Below are 14,064 nucleotides of genomic sequence, written 5' to 3'. Positions count from 1 at the left end.
AGTATGTTTCGTCCCAGAGGTCTAAACCTATAGAAGGACTATAGTATGTTATGGATACTTCAGTCCCCAGAGGTCTTAACCTATAGAAGGACTATAGTATGTTATAGATACTTCAGTCCCCAGAGGTCTTAACCTATAGAAGGACTATAGTATGTTTAGTCCCAGAGGTCTTAACCTATAGAAGGACTATAGTATGTTATAGATACTTCAGTCCCCAGAGGTCTTAACCTATAGAAGGACTATAGTATGTTTGGATACTTCAGTCCCCGAGGTCTTAGCCTATAGAAGGACTATAGTATGTTTTTGTTAAAGGTCATACTTTGGCTTTTGGAGCCAAATGTACTTCTTGATCGTTGACGGAAAAGGTTACTAGCTCACTATTGTCCAAACCAGTTGTGTTAGACCTGTTTATTATATAGTAATGGTTTTTAAATCAGTTATATCTACGGCACTTGAAATATCCACCCCTCCGAACTTGTTTATTTTCCAATACCTAATATATTGGACATGTGTTACATGGCAATGTTTTACAATAATTATAGATACTGCAGTTGAGTTATGCTTGCCCTGTCTCCCCCAAATAGTTGTACAGGTTCCATTACTGTATTTGACCACTAGGAGGAGACATTGCCTACAGTAGCCCTCACCCTGAGGACCATTTACATTACATTTAAGTCATTTACAGAGCTCTTAACACGACTTACAAATTAGTGCATTCACCTTATGATATCCAGTGGAACAACCACTTTACAATAGTGCATCTAAATCTTTTAAGGGGGGTGGGGGGGGTGGGGTTAGGAGGATTACTTTATCCTATCCTAGGTATTCCTTAAAGAGGTGGGGTTTCAGGTGTCTCCGGAAGGTGGTGATTGACTCCGCTGTCCTGGCGTCGTGAGGGACTTGTTCCACCATTGGGGTGCCAAAGAAGCGAACAGTTTTGACTGGGCTGAGCCGGAACTGTGCTTCCTCAGAGGTAGGGAGGCCGAGCAGGCCAGAGGTGTATAGTCTACCACACCCTCTCTCATTAGCGCCACCAGCTGAAGAGAGTTTCTCCCTAATTGTCTTCCCCATGCCCTACATGAACTTGTCTATCAATGTAAAACATTATTCTGGAGAGAACTAGTTTATTTAGTCTATCAATGTAAAACATTATTCTGGAGAGAACTACTTTATTTAGTCTATCAATGTAAAACATTATTCTGGAGAGAACTACTTTATTTAGTCTATCAATGTAAAACATTATTCTGGAGAGAACTACTTTATTTAGTCTTCTGGGGCAACAATTTGTGCCAAAGAAGGCTGCATGTATCCAACTATAATTGACAAACAAATGGCCTACGAAATGTTGAAAATGATAAGCAGAAATGTATCTAAATTGTAGTCAGCAGGCTATACAGTCCAGTACAGAGTATCAAACCGCACAGGTAGCCTACTTTTTTGAATTAGATTTTTTGACAATCAGATGAAAACTTAATATGTGAACAGCCTGAGCAGACAGCAGAAACAACAGTAAATGGGTAAGATGTGTACATGCATCCATTTAAAAAACAGAATATTTGAGTACCCCGAATAAAAGCGGGATATTGGTGTGCATGTAAACGTGGTCACTGTTGTTGAAAAGTGTAGTTACAGCAGGTGTTTACTGCCATCTAGTGGAAGATACCAATAAAACACTATTGTCAGGGTGGAACAGATTGTCCATTTGTTATTTTGTAAAGGATCCATTTTGAGATGACAGAGCAGAAAACACTATATGGAGACTATTGAAAATAAAGTAAGTATTTCTGAACAATAATCTATTCTAATGGACAGAGTAAGAGAATGAATACTAGGAATGAGATATTACTAGTTAGTAGAACTGCTACTTGAGCTGAGTTGCTGACAGACAGCAGTGTTTCAGTATGATATGTTGGATAAATAATAAAGACAGACACAAATGTCAAGTTCAATATCCTTGTTCATGTCCCGACACACGGAGTCCGGGAGTCGATTACCTCATCAACTAGACTCCATAACAAGCAGTTTTTAAAAGTGGAAACTAATTAGTAGCCCTGCATGTTATAAGGTAGGCTATTTAAATTGTCATTATGGAGACACCTATTTTACAACCCTTTTTCCATAAAACATATTTACTCTCTAGAACTGAGTCGCATCAATAAATAAGGTGACAAAACACAGGAAAACTACTTTAGGGGCTCTAGAGATAAGGGGACAAAACACAGGAAAACTACTTTAGGTTCTCTAGAGATAAGGGGACAAAACACAGGGAAAACTACTTTAGGTTCTCTAGAGATAAGGGGACAAAACACAGGAAAACTACTTTAGGTTCTCTAGAGATAAGGGGACAAAACACAGGAAAACTACTTTAGGTTCTCTAGAGATAAGGGGACAAAACACAGGAAAACTACTTTAGGTTCTCTAGAGATAAGGGGACAAAACACAGGAAAACTACTTTAGGTTCTCTAGAGATAAGGGGGACAAAACACAGGAAAACTACTTTAGGTTCTCTAGAGAGCGTTAGATAAATTCCCTTGCAGGTGGTTTAAACTGCGTTATAATGTGACTTTGCTGATGGAAAACCATATCATGAGGAGGTTTCTACTCATGCTCTGTTATTGGGTCTCTGGAGTGGAAATTAGAAATGAAAGTTCTGGAACTCCAACATGTGCTTCTGTTATGAGAAAAACTCCAAAATGAAACTGACATTAAATGTGGAGAATTAAACATCTGTTGAACATCAAGTAGCCTATTAATCTGTATGCCTATCTAGGCTACTGTAGCCTATTAATCTTTATGCCTATCTAGGCTACTGTAACCTATTAATCTTTATGCCTACCTAGGCTAATGTAGCCTATTAATCTTTATGCCTATCTAGGCTACTGTAGCCTATTAATCTGTATGCCTATCTAGGCTACTGTAGCCTATTAATCTGTATGCCTATCTAGGCTACTGTAGCCTATTAATCTGTATGCCTATCTAGGCTACTGTAGCCTATTAATCTGTATGCCTATCTAGGCTACTGTAGCCTATTAATCTTTTATGCCTATCTAGGCTACTGTAGCCTATTAATCTGTATGCCTATCTAGGCTACTGCAGCCTATTAATCTTTATGCCTATCTAGGCTACTGTAGCCTATTAATCTTTATGCCTATCTAGGCTACTGTAGCCTATTAATCTGTATGCCTATCTCAGGCTACTGTAGCCTATTAATCTGTATGCCTATCTAGGCTACTGTAGCCTATTAATCTTTATGCCTATCTAGGCTACTGTAGCCTATTAATCTTTATGCCTATCTAGGCTACTGCCAGCCTATTAATCTTTATGCCTACCTAGGCTACTGTAACCTATTAAACTTTATGCCTACCTAGGCTACTGTAGCCTATTAATCTTTATGCCTATCTAGGCTACTGTAGCCTATTAATCTTTATGCCTATCTAGGCTACTGTAACCTATTAAACTTTATGCCTATCTAGGCTACCGTAGCCTATTAATCGTTATGCCTACCTAGGCTACTGTAGCCTATTAATCTTTATGCCTACCTAGGCTACTGTAACCTATTAATCTTTATGCCTACCTAGGCTACTGTACCATTTAATACTATAAATATGTTGAAATGACTGGAGTCGTTGCAAATCATTTTGTGTCACTTGTGTAGCCTACCTGGAGCTGGTAAAATGATTGAATAAATAGCCTGTAACTTCAGTTTATTGTTGTTGTAGCCTTGTGTTATTATGCAACTATTAATGTCCAAGTTTAGTTAATTCAATTGGAAGTTATCAAGTGTGACCATGGTAACAGTTCTGTCTAAATGGCTGATCAGATGTTAGAATGCATTAGATTGAAGGTAACAGTTCTATCTCAATGGCTGATCAGATGTTAGAATACATTAGATTGAAGGTTACAGTTCTATCTCAATGGCTGATCAGATGTTAGAATACATTAGATTGAAGGTAACAGTTCTATCTCAATGGCTGATCAGATGTTAGAATGCATTAGATTGAAGGTAACAGTTCTATCTCAATGGCTGATCAGATGTTAGAATGCATTAGATTGAAGGTAACAGTTCTGTCTCAATGGCTGATCAGATGTTAGAATGCATTAGATTGAAGGTAACAGTCAGATTAGGCTACAGGTAATAAAACACTGGCTGTTGTTGACAAGCATCGACCTGTTCAGTTCATTACCATAGTATTAATATTAGCTTCATAGACCTGTTCAGATCATTACCATAGTATTAATATTAGCTTCATTGACCTGTTCAGTTCATTACCATAGTATTAATATTAGATTCATCGACCTGTTCAGTTCATTACCATAGTATTAATATTAGATTCATCGACCTGTTCAGTTCATTACCATAGTATTAATATTAGATTCATCGACCTGTTCAGTTCATTACCATAGTATTAATGTTAGCTTCATAGACCTGTTCAGTTCATTACCATAGTATTAATATTAGATTCATAGACCTGTTCAGTTCATTACCATAGTATTAGATGCATAGACCTGTTCAGTTCATTACCATAGTATTAATATTAGATTCATAGACCTGTTCAGTTCATTACCATAGTATTAATATTAGATTCATAGACCTGTTCAGTTCATTACCATAGTATTAATATTAGATTCATAGACCTGTTCAGTTCATTACCATAGTATCAATATTAGATTCATAGACCTGTTCAGTTCATTACCATAGTATTAATATTAGATAGACCTGTTCAGTTCATTACCATAGTATTAATAATAGATAGACCTGTTCAGTTCATTACCATAGTATTAATATTAGATAGACCTGTTCAGTTCATTACCATAGTATTAATATTAGATTTATAGACCTGTTCAGTTCATTACCATAGTATTAATATTAGATAGACCTGTTCAGTTCATAACCATAGTATTAATATTAGATTTATAGACCTGTTCAGTTCATTACCATAGTATTAATATTAGATTCATAGACCTGTTCAGTTCATTACCATAGTATTAATATTAAATACACCTGTTCAGTTCATTACCATAGTATTAATATTAGATTCATAGACCTGTTCAGTTCATTACCATAGTATTAATATTAGATTCATAGACCTGTTCAGTTCATTACCATAGTATTAATATTAGATAGACCTGTTCAGTTCATTACCATAGTATTAATATTAGATAGACCTGTTCAGTTCATTACCATAGTATTAATATTAGATTCATAGACCTGTTCAGTTCATTACCATAGTATTAATATTAGATAGACCTGTTCAGTTCATTACCATAGTATTAATATTAGATAGACCTGTTCAGTTCATTACCATAGTATTAATATTAGATAGACCTGTTCAGTTCATTACCATAGTATTAATATTAGATTCATAGACCTGTTCAGTTCATAACCATAGTATTAATATTAGATAGACCTGTTCAGTTCATTACCATAGTATTAATATTAGATAGACCTGTTCAGTTCATTACCATAGTATTAATATTAGATAGACCTGTTCAGTTCATTACCATAGTATTAATATTAGATAGACCTGTTCAGTTCATTACCATAGTATTAATATTAGATAGACCTGTTCAGTTCATTACCATAGTATTAATATTAGATTCATAGACCTGTTCAGTTCATAACCATAGTATTAATATTAGATTCATAGACCTGTTCAGTTCATTACCATAGTATTAATATTAGATAGACCTGTTCAGTTCATTACCATAGTATTAATATTAGATAGACCTGTTCAGTTCATTACCATAGTAATAATATTAGATTCATAGACCTGTTCAGTTCATTACCATAGTATTAATATTAGATAGACCTGTTCAGTTCATTACCATAGTATTAATATTAGATTCATAGACCTGTTCAGTTTATAACCATAGTATTAATATTAGATTCATAGACCTGTTCAGTTCATTACCATAGTATTAATATTAGATAGACCTGTTCAGTTCATTACCATAGTATTAATATTAGATTCATAGACCTGTTCAGTTCATTACCATAGTATTAATATTAGATTCATAGACCTGTTCAGTTCATTACCATAGTATTAATATTAGATTCATAGACCTGTTCAGTTCATTACCATAGTATTAATATTAGATTCATCGACCTGTTCAGTTCATTACCATAGTATTAATATTAGATAGACCTGTTCAGTTCATTACCATAGTATTAATATTAGATAGACCTGTTCAGTTCATTACCATAGTATTAATATTAGATAGACCTGTTCAGTTCATTACCATAGTATTAATATTAGATAGACCTGTTCAGTTCATTACCATAGTATTAATATTAGATAGACCTGTTCTGTTCATTACCATAGTATTAATATTAGATAGACCTGTTCAGTTCATTACCATAGTATTAATATTAGATAGACCTGTTCAGTTCATTACCATAGTATTATACTACAGCTACTGAAGGTTAACACATTATTTTTTTAAACCTTTATTTAACTTGGCAAGTCAGTTGATAACAAATTCTTATTTACAATGATGGCCTACCGGGAACACAGTGGGTTAACTGCCTTGTTCAGGGGCAGAACGACAGATTTTACCTTGGCAGCTCTGGGATTCAATCCTGCAACCTAACGGTTACTGCCCCAACACTCTAACCACTAGGCTACCTGCCGCCCCAACGCTCTAACCACTAGGCTACCTGCTGCCCCAACGCTCTAACCACTAGGCTACCTGCCGCACCAATGCTCTAACCACTAGGCTACCTGCCGCTCCAATGCTCTAACCACTAAGCTACCTGCCGCACCAATGCTCTAACCACTAGGCTACCTGCCGCCCAAACGCTCTAACCACTAGGCTGCCTGCCACCCCCAACGCTCTAACCACTAGGCTACCTGCCACCCCAACGCTCTAACCACTAGGCTACCTGCCACCCCAATGCTCTAACCACTAGGCTACCTGCCGCCCCTACACTCTAACCACTAGGCTACCTAGCGCTCTAACCACTAGGCTACCTACCGCCCCAACGCTCTAACCACTAGGCTACCTAACGCTCTAACCACTAGGCTACCTAACGCTCTAACCACTAGGCTACCTAACGCTCTAACCACTAGGCTACCTAACGCTCTAACCACTACCTATCGCTCTAACCACTAGGCTACCTAACGCTCTAACCACTAGGCTACCTGCCGCCCCAACGCTCTAACCACTCAGGCTACCTACCGCCCCAACGCTCTAACCACTAGGCTACCTAACGCTCCAACCACTGGGCTACCTAACGCTTTAACCACTAGGCTACCTAACGCCTAACCACTAGGCTACCTGCCGCCCCAACGCTCTAACCACTAGGCTACTTGCCGCCCCAACGCTCTAACCACTAGGCTGCCTGCCGCCTCAACGCTCTAACCACCAGGCTACCTGCTGCCCCAACGCTCTAACCACTAGGCTACCTAACGCTCTAACCACTAGGCTACTTGCCGCCCCAACGCTCTAACCACTAGGCTACCTGCCGCCCCAACGCTCTAACCACTAGGCTACCTGCCGCCCCAGAATAAGATGTAGGCCTATCAGGGGCTATTAGTTAGTTTTCAGGCCTTGTGGGAGGGTTTTGAGTAGTCATTGGGCTAGAAAAAGAAATTACATTAAATCACCTGACTGTTTGGATGTGTCTGTTAGTAAACTGTTTTATTTCTAAGAGATAATGAATAAAATTATTAGTTGTCACTGTGTGAACCACAACCAACATGCTGGATCTCTGTTTAGTTGTCACTGTGTTAAACACAACCAACATGTTGGATCTCTGTTTAGTTGTTACTGTGTTAACCACAACCAACATGCTGGATCTCTGTTTAGTTGTCACTGTGTTAACCACAACCAACATGTTGGATCTCTGTTTAGTTGTTACTTTGTTAACCACAACCAACATGTATCTCTGTTTAGGGCTCAGTGCTCTAAAATGAATCTCTCTGGGGAGAGAGAGGAGGGGGGTCCTGCCTCTAAAATGTGTCTCCCTGGGGAGAGAGAGAGGAGGGGGCCCTGCCTCTAAAATTAGACTCTCTGGGGAGAGAGAGGAGGGGGGTCCTGCCTCTAAAATGAGCATCTCTGGGGGACATGACACAAAAACTAAGAGGTGAGCTGACAATATTGTTTAAGAATGTATATTCTAAAATGCTTTTATTCAGAAATGATTGCTTATGGGTACATTCTATATAACTGTTCTAGATTTTAGATGTGTATGAAACTGTGTTTCTTTGCAAAACGCTATATCCACCTAGATATCTATATATACACCTAGATATCTATATATCCACCTGGACATCTATATATCCACCTATACATCTATATATCCACCTAGATATCTATATATCCACCTAGATATCTATATATCCACCTAGATATCTATATATCCACCTAGATATCTATATATCTACCTAGATATCTATATATCCACCTAGATATCTATATATCCACCTAGATATCTATATATCCAACTAGATATCTATATATCCACCTAGATATCTATATATCCACCTAGATATCTATATATCCACCTAGATATCTATATATCCACCTAGATTTATATATATCCACCTAGATATCTATATATCCACCTAGATATCTATATATCCACCTAGATATCTATATATACACCTAGATATCTATATATCCACATAGACATCTATATATCCACCTTAGACATCGACATATCCACCTAGATATCTATATATCCACCTAGATATCTATATATCCACCTAGATATCTATATATCCATTGTTTATCAGGAGTGGAATGTTGGTATCCAGTATATTTAACTGTGATATGTGGTTGTCCCACCTAGATATCTAAAGATGAATTCACTTGCAGATGCCATGTTAATTTGACCCAGTTTCTCACGTTGGGGAAAATAACAGCAAATGTGCATTTGTTGTGGAAATTACCCACTTTAAAAGTCTATATAAAGCCTTGTAGTGGTTTAATCATTTCTTTAAACAATGAGATAATTTACCAACATTTCTGAAAAGTGATTTATAGCGTTTTGTAATGAAACTCTTATGTTTCCCCATCTGAGCTCAGAGTAGATGAGAGATGTTATGTTTGTCTCTGTTCTGTTGAAGCCCAAACAAGCAGGAGAGACCAGCCTCCCCTGTTCCCTGCTGTGTGTCCATGAAGAGTGACAAGTCTATGGGTCTACCTATAGAGTTTAGAGAGGGAGACTTTTCTACTGAACAAAGGTAAGAAGAACTCATTGGTCAGTGAGTTAAACAACACTGTCTCTAGTCATTTCTCCTCTCCCCTTTTCCCATTTATTGTTGTTGTTTTCATAATCCATAGGCTTTTCCTTATGTCCATTTTCACAGTCCTAAAACAGTAAACAAACACAACATTTCCTCCCTGTGTGCGTGCGTGTGCGCGCGTGCGTCCGGCTACCTGCCGCCCCAACGCTCTAACCACTAGGCTACCTCCCGCTCCAACGCTCTAACCACTAGGCTACCTGCCGCTCCAACGCTCTAACCACTAGACTACCTGCCGCCCCAACGCTCTAACCACTAGGGCTACCTGCCACCCCAACGCTCTAACCACTAGGCAACCTGCCGCTCCAACGCTCTAACCACTATGCTACCAGCCGCTCGCAACGCTCTAACCACTAGGCTACCTGCCGCTCCAACGCTCTAACCACTAGGCTACCTGCCGCTCCAACGCTCTAACCACTAGGCTACCTGCCGCCCAACGCTCTAACCACTAGGCTACCTGTCTCCCCAACGCTCTAACCACTAGGCAACCTGCCGCTCCAACGCTCTAACCACTAGGCTACCTGCCGCTCCAACGCTCTAGCCACTAGGCTACCCGCCGCCCCAACGCTCTAACCACTAGGCTACCTGCCACCCCAACACTCTAACCACTAGGCTACCTGCCACCCCAACGCTCTAACCACTAGGCTACCTGCCGCCCCAACGCTCTAACCACTAGGCTACCTGCCGCCCCAACGCTCTAACCACTAGGCTACCTGCCACCCCAACACTCTAACCACTAGGCTACCTGCCACCCCAACGCTCTAACCACTAGGCTACCTGCCGCCCCAACGCTCTAACCACTAGGCTACCTGCCGCCCCAACGCTCTAACCACTAGGCTACCTGCCACCCCAACGCTCTAACCACTAGGCTACCTGCCGTCCCCCCTCTAACCACTAGGCTACCTGCCGCTCCAACGTTCTAACCACTAGGCTACCTGCCGCCCTCCACTCTAACCACTAGGCAAACTGACGCCCAACGCTCTAACCACTAGGCTACCTGCCGCCCCAACGCTCTAACCACTAGGCTACCTGCCGCTCCAACGCTCTAACCACTAGGCTACCTGCCGCCTCAACGCTCTAACCACTAGGCTACCTGCACGCCCCCTCTAACCACTAGGCTACCTGCCACCCCAACCCTCTAACCACTAGACTACCTGCCGCCCCTACACTCTAACCACTAGGCTCCCCAACGCTCTAACCACTAGGCTACCTACCGCCCCAACGCTCTAACCACTAGGCTACCTAACGCTCTAACCACTAGGCTACCTAACGCTCTAACCACTAGGTTACCTAACGCTCTAACCACTAGGCTACCTAACGCTCTCACCACTAGGCTACCTATCGCTCTAACCACTAGGCTACCTGCCGCCCCAACGCTCTAACCACAAGGCTACCTGCCGCCCCAGAATAAGATGTAGGCCTATCAGGGGCTATTAGTTAGTTTTCAGGCCTTGTGGGAGGGTTTTGAGTAGTCATTGGGCTAGAAAAGTAATTACATTAAATCACCTGACTGTTTGGATGTGTCTGTTAGTAAACTGTTTTATTTCTAAGAGATAATGAATACAATTATTAGTTGTCACTGTGTTAACCACAACCAACATGCTGGATCTCTGTTTAGTTTTCACAGTGTTGACCACAACCAACATGCTGGATCTCTGTTTAGTTGTCACTGTGTTAACCACAACCAACATGCTGGATCTCTGTTTAGTTGTCACTGTGTTAACCACAACCAACATGCTGGATCTCTGTTTAGTTGTCACTGAGTTAACCACAACCAACATGCTGGATCTCTGTTTAGTTGTCACTGTGTTAACCACAACCAACATGCTGGATCTCTGTTTAGTTGTCACTGTGTTAAGCACAACCAACATGCTGGATCTCTGTTTAGTTGTCACTGTGTTAACCACAACCAACATGCTGGATCTCTGTTTAGTTGTCTCTGTGTTAACCACAACCAACATGCTGGATCTCTGTTTAGTTGTTACTGTGTTAACCACAACCAACATGCTGGATCTCTGTTTAGTTGTCACTGTGTTAACCACAACCAACATGCTGGATCTCTGTTTAGTTGTCACTGTGTAAACCACAACCAACATGCTGGATCTCTGTTTAGTTGTTACTGTGTTAACCACAACCAACATGCTGGATCTCTGTTTAGTTGTCACTGTGTTAACCACAACCAACATGCTGGATCTCTGTTTAGTTGTCACTGTGTAAACCACAACCAACATGCTGGATCTCTGTTTAGTTGTTACTGTGTTAACCACAACCAACATGCTGGATCTCTGTTTAGTTGTCACTGTGTTAACCACAACCAACATGCTGGATCTCTGTTTAGTTGTCACTGTGTTAACCACAACCAACATGCTGGATCTCTGTTTACAGGGGTCAGTGCTCTAAAATGAGTCTCTCTGGGGAGAGAGAGGAGGGGGCCCCTGCCTCCAAAATGCATCTCTCTGGGGGACATGACACCAAAGCTAAGAGGTGAGATAACAATTTTATGAATAATTCATTAAGTTTATTTCCTAAATAAATAGCTATCTTAAGGTGAATGCACTTACTGTAAATCTCTCTGGATAAGAGCATCTGCTAAATCAGGGGTTCTCAATCCGGGGTCTGCAGAGGTACTGCAGGGGTTCTGCAGGAAGCGCGGGGAGTGGTGGTGTATCCAGGGAGAAAACTAAACTAATATTCTGAAATGTCATTGTGGTCTTATGTTCCCATCTATTGGAATTATTTAGCAACTGCAGTAGTACTGAAAAAAATGTGTTATTCCTTACTAAAGTAGTAATTACTGAGAATTACTAGTTAATTGTATCACTTACAATCATAAAATAACAACTTATACCATAACAAACAATTAAACTGACATAAACCAAAATCACTATATATGTAGTTATTTAGTTAATTACCAAATTGAGCCGGTCGGTCACATTTGAGAGTGAGGTATATAGCATTTGCAAGAAAAACATGATTTTTGTCTCTCTGAAATGAAACCATCAAGTGATAGATTTTAAACAAATCCTTGTCTGTGAGAGATGTAATAATTAATACATAATTTCATTAAACAATAAAAGCTCATTTCTGTAAAGTGATATGTTGCGTTTTGGAACTCTTCTTATGTTTCCCATCTGAGATCAGAGTAGATGAGAGATGTAATGTTTGTCTCTGTTGTGTTGAAGTCCAATCAAGCAGGAGAGACCAGCCTCCCCTATACCCAGCTGTGTGTCCATGAAGAGTGACCTGTCTATGAATCTTCCTATATCCTTTAGAGAGGGAGACTTTTCTACTGAACAAAGGTAAGAAGAACTCATGGGTCATGGTCAGTGAGTTAAACAACACTGTCTCTAGTCATTTCTCCTCTCCCATTTTCACATTTTCTTTTGGTTGTTTTCATAATCCATAGGCTAATACTGTCCATTTTCATAGTCCTAAAATAATGTTAAACAAACACAACATTCCCTTTGTGTGTGTGTGTGTGTGTGTGTGTGTGTGTGTGTGTGTGTGTGTGTGTGTGTGTGTGTGTGTGTGTGTGTGTGTGTGTGTGTGTGTGTGTACTCCTGGATGAGGAGATGTAATCTCATGTTCTGTCCACAGAAACCAACATGAGAGATCAGAGTCAGAGATTCTCAGTGGTCAGTCTTCCCAGAGTCATCAAACAGACCTGGACTCTATATTCAGTGTATGTGATCCTGTTATGAACATTTGTTTTGTTTACCTCAAGTAAAGTTGATCTGTCAATTATTCATTAATGTGTTAATGAGAAAGCATTTCTTCTCTTGCTTAACTTATTTACTTGATTTATTTTAGTTGCTTGAAGAGAAAATTATGACATTTGTGAAGAACGAGCTGAAGATGTTCAAGAGGATTCTTAGTCCAGAACTCCCAGAATGCTTTGAGAGTCAGAAGCAGGATGAGGAAGTGGTGGATGCTGAAGATGAGAAGCAGGAGAGCAGTGCCAGAGAGGGAGCTCTGAAGATCACACTGCACGTCCTGAGGAAAATGAACCAGAAGGAGCTCGCTGACACACTGGAGAAATGTAAGATCTGTCTGCCTCATGTTGAATGCTGTTTTATAACATTTAAAAGCTGTGGCTAAAGTACAGCTAAAGTAGCTGTGTAACTCAATGATATTGTAGTCAGCCTTAACACAACACCTAGTGGCCTCATCAAGTAGCAGAAGGGATGTGTTGTGTTGATTAATTTAGAGAGAGAGAGACAGAGAGAGAGACAACATTAATAATACCATCAATAACACCAATATTATTATAATCAGTCACACCAGTCTGGAATGCATTATGAAAACATTTACACATTTATACAGTCAGTTAAGAGAATAAATTATTATTTAAAAACTTTAACAGTCCTTCAATACTGTAGACATTAAAACAGATGTAATATTAATATCCTCTGTGTTATTTCTAGATTCAGATGAGCTTGCTGTGATTTGCCAACGTGAACTCAAATCTAATCTAAAGAAGAAGTTTCAATGTGTATTTGAGGGAATCGCTAAACAAGGAAACCCAACACTTCTCAATAAGATCTACACAGAGCTCTACATCACAGAGGGTGGAACAGGAGAGGTCAATAATGAACATGAGCTGAGACAGATTGAGACAACAACCAGGAAACAAGCAAGACCAGAGACTGCAATCAAATGTAACGACATCTTCAAACCCTTAACTGGACAAGACAAACGTATCAGAACTGTGCTGACAAAGGGAGTTGCTGGCATTGGAAAAACAGTCTCTGTGCAGAAGTTCATTCTGGACTGGGCTGAAGGAAAAGCAAATCAGGATGTTCAATTTGTGTTTTCA

This window comes from Salmo salar, chromosome ssa02, assembly GCF_905237065.1.
Source record: "Salmo salar chromosome ssa02, Ssal_v3.1, whole genome shotgun sequence".
Classification (NCBI taxonomy): Eukaryota; Metazoa; Chordata; class Actinopteri; order Salmoniformes; family Salmonidae; genus Salmo; species Salmo salar.
The sequence above is the reverse complement of the archived record's forward strand: the minus strand, read 5'-3'. Positions refer to the sequence as shown.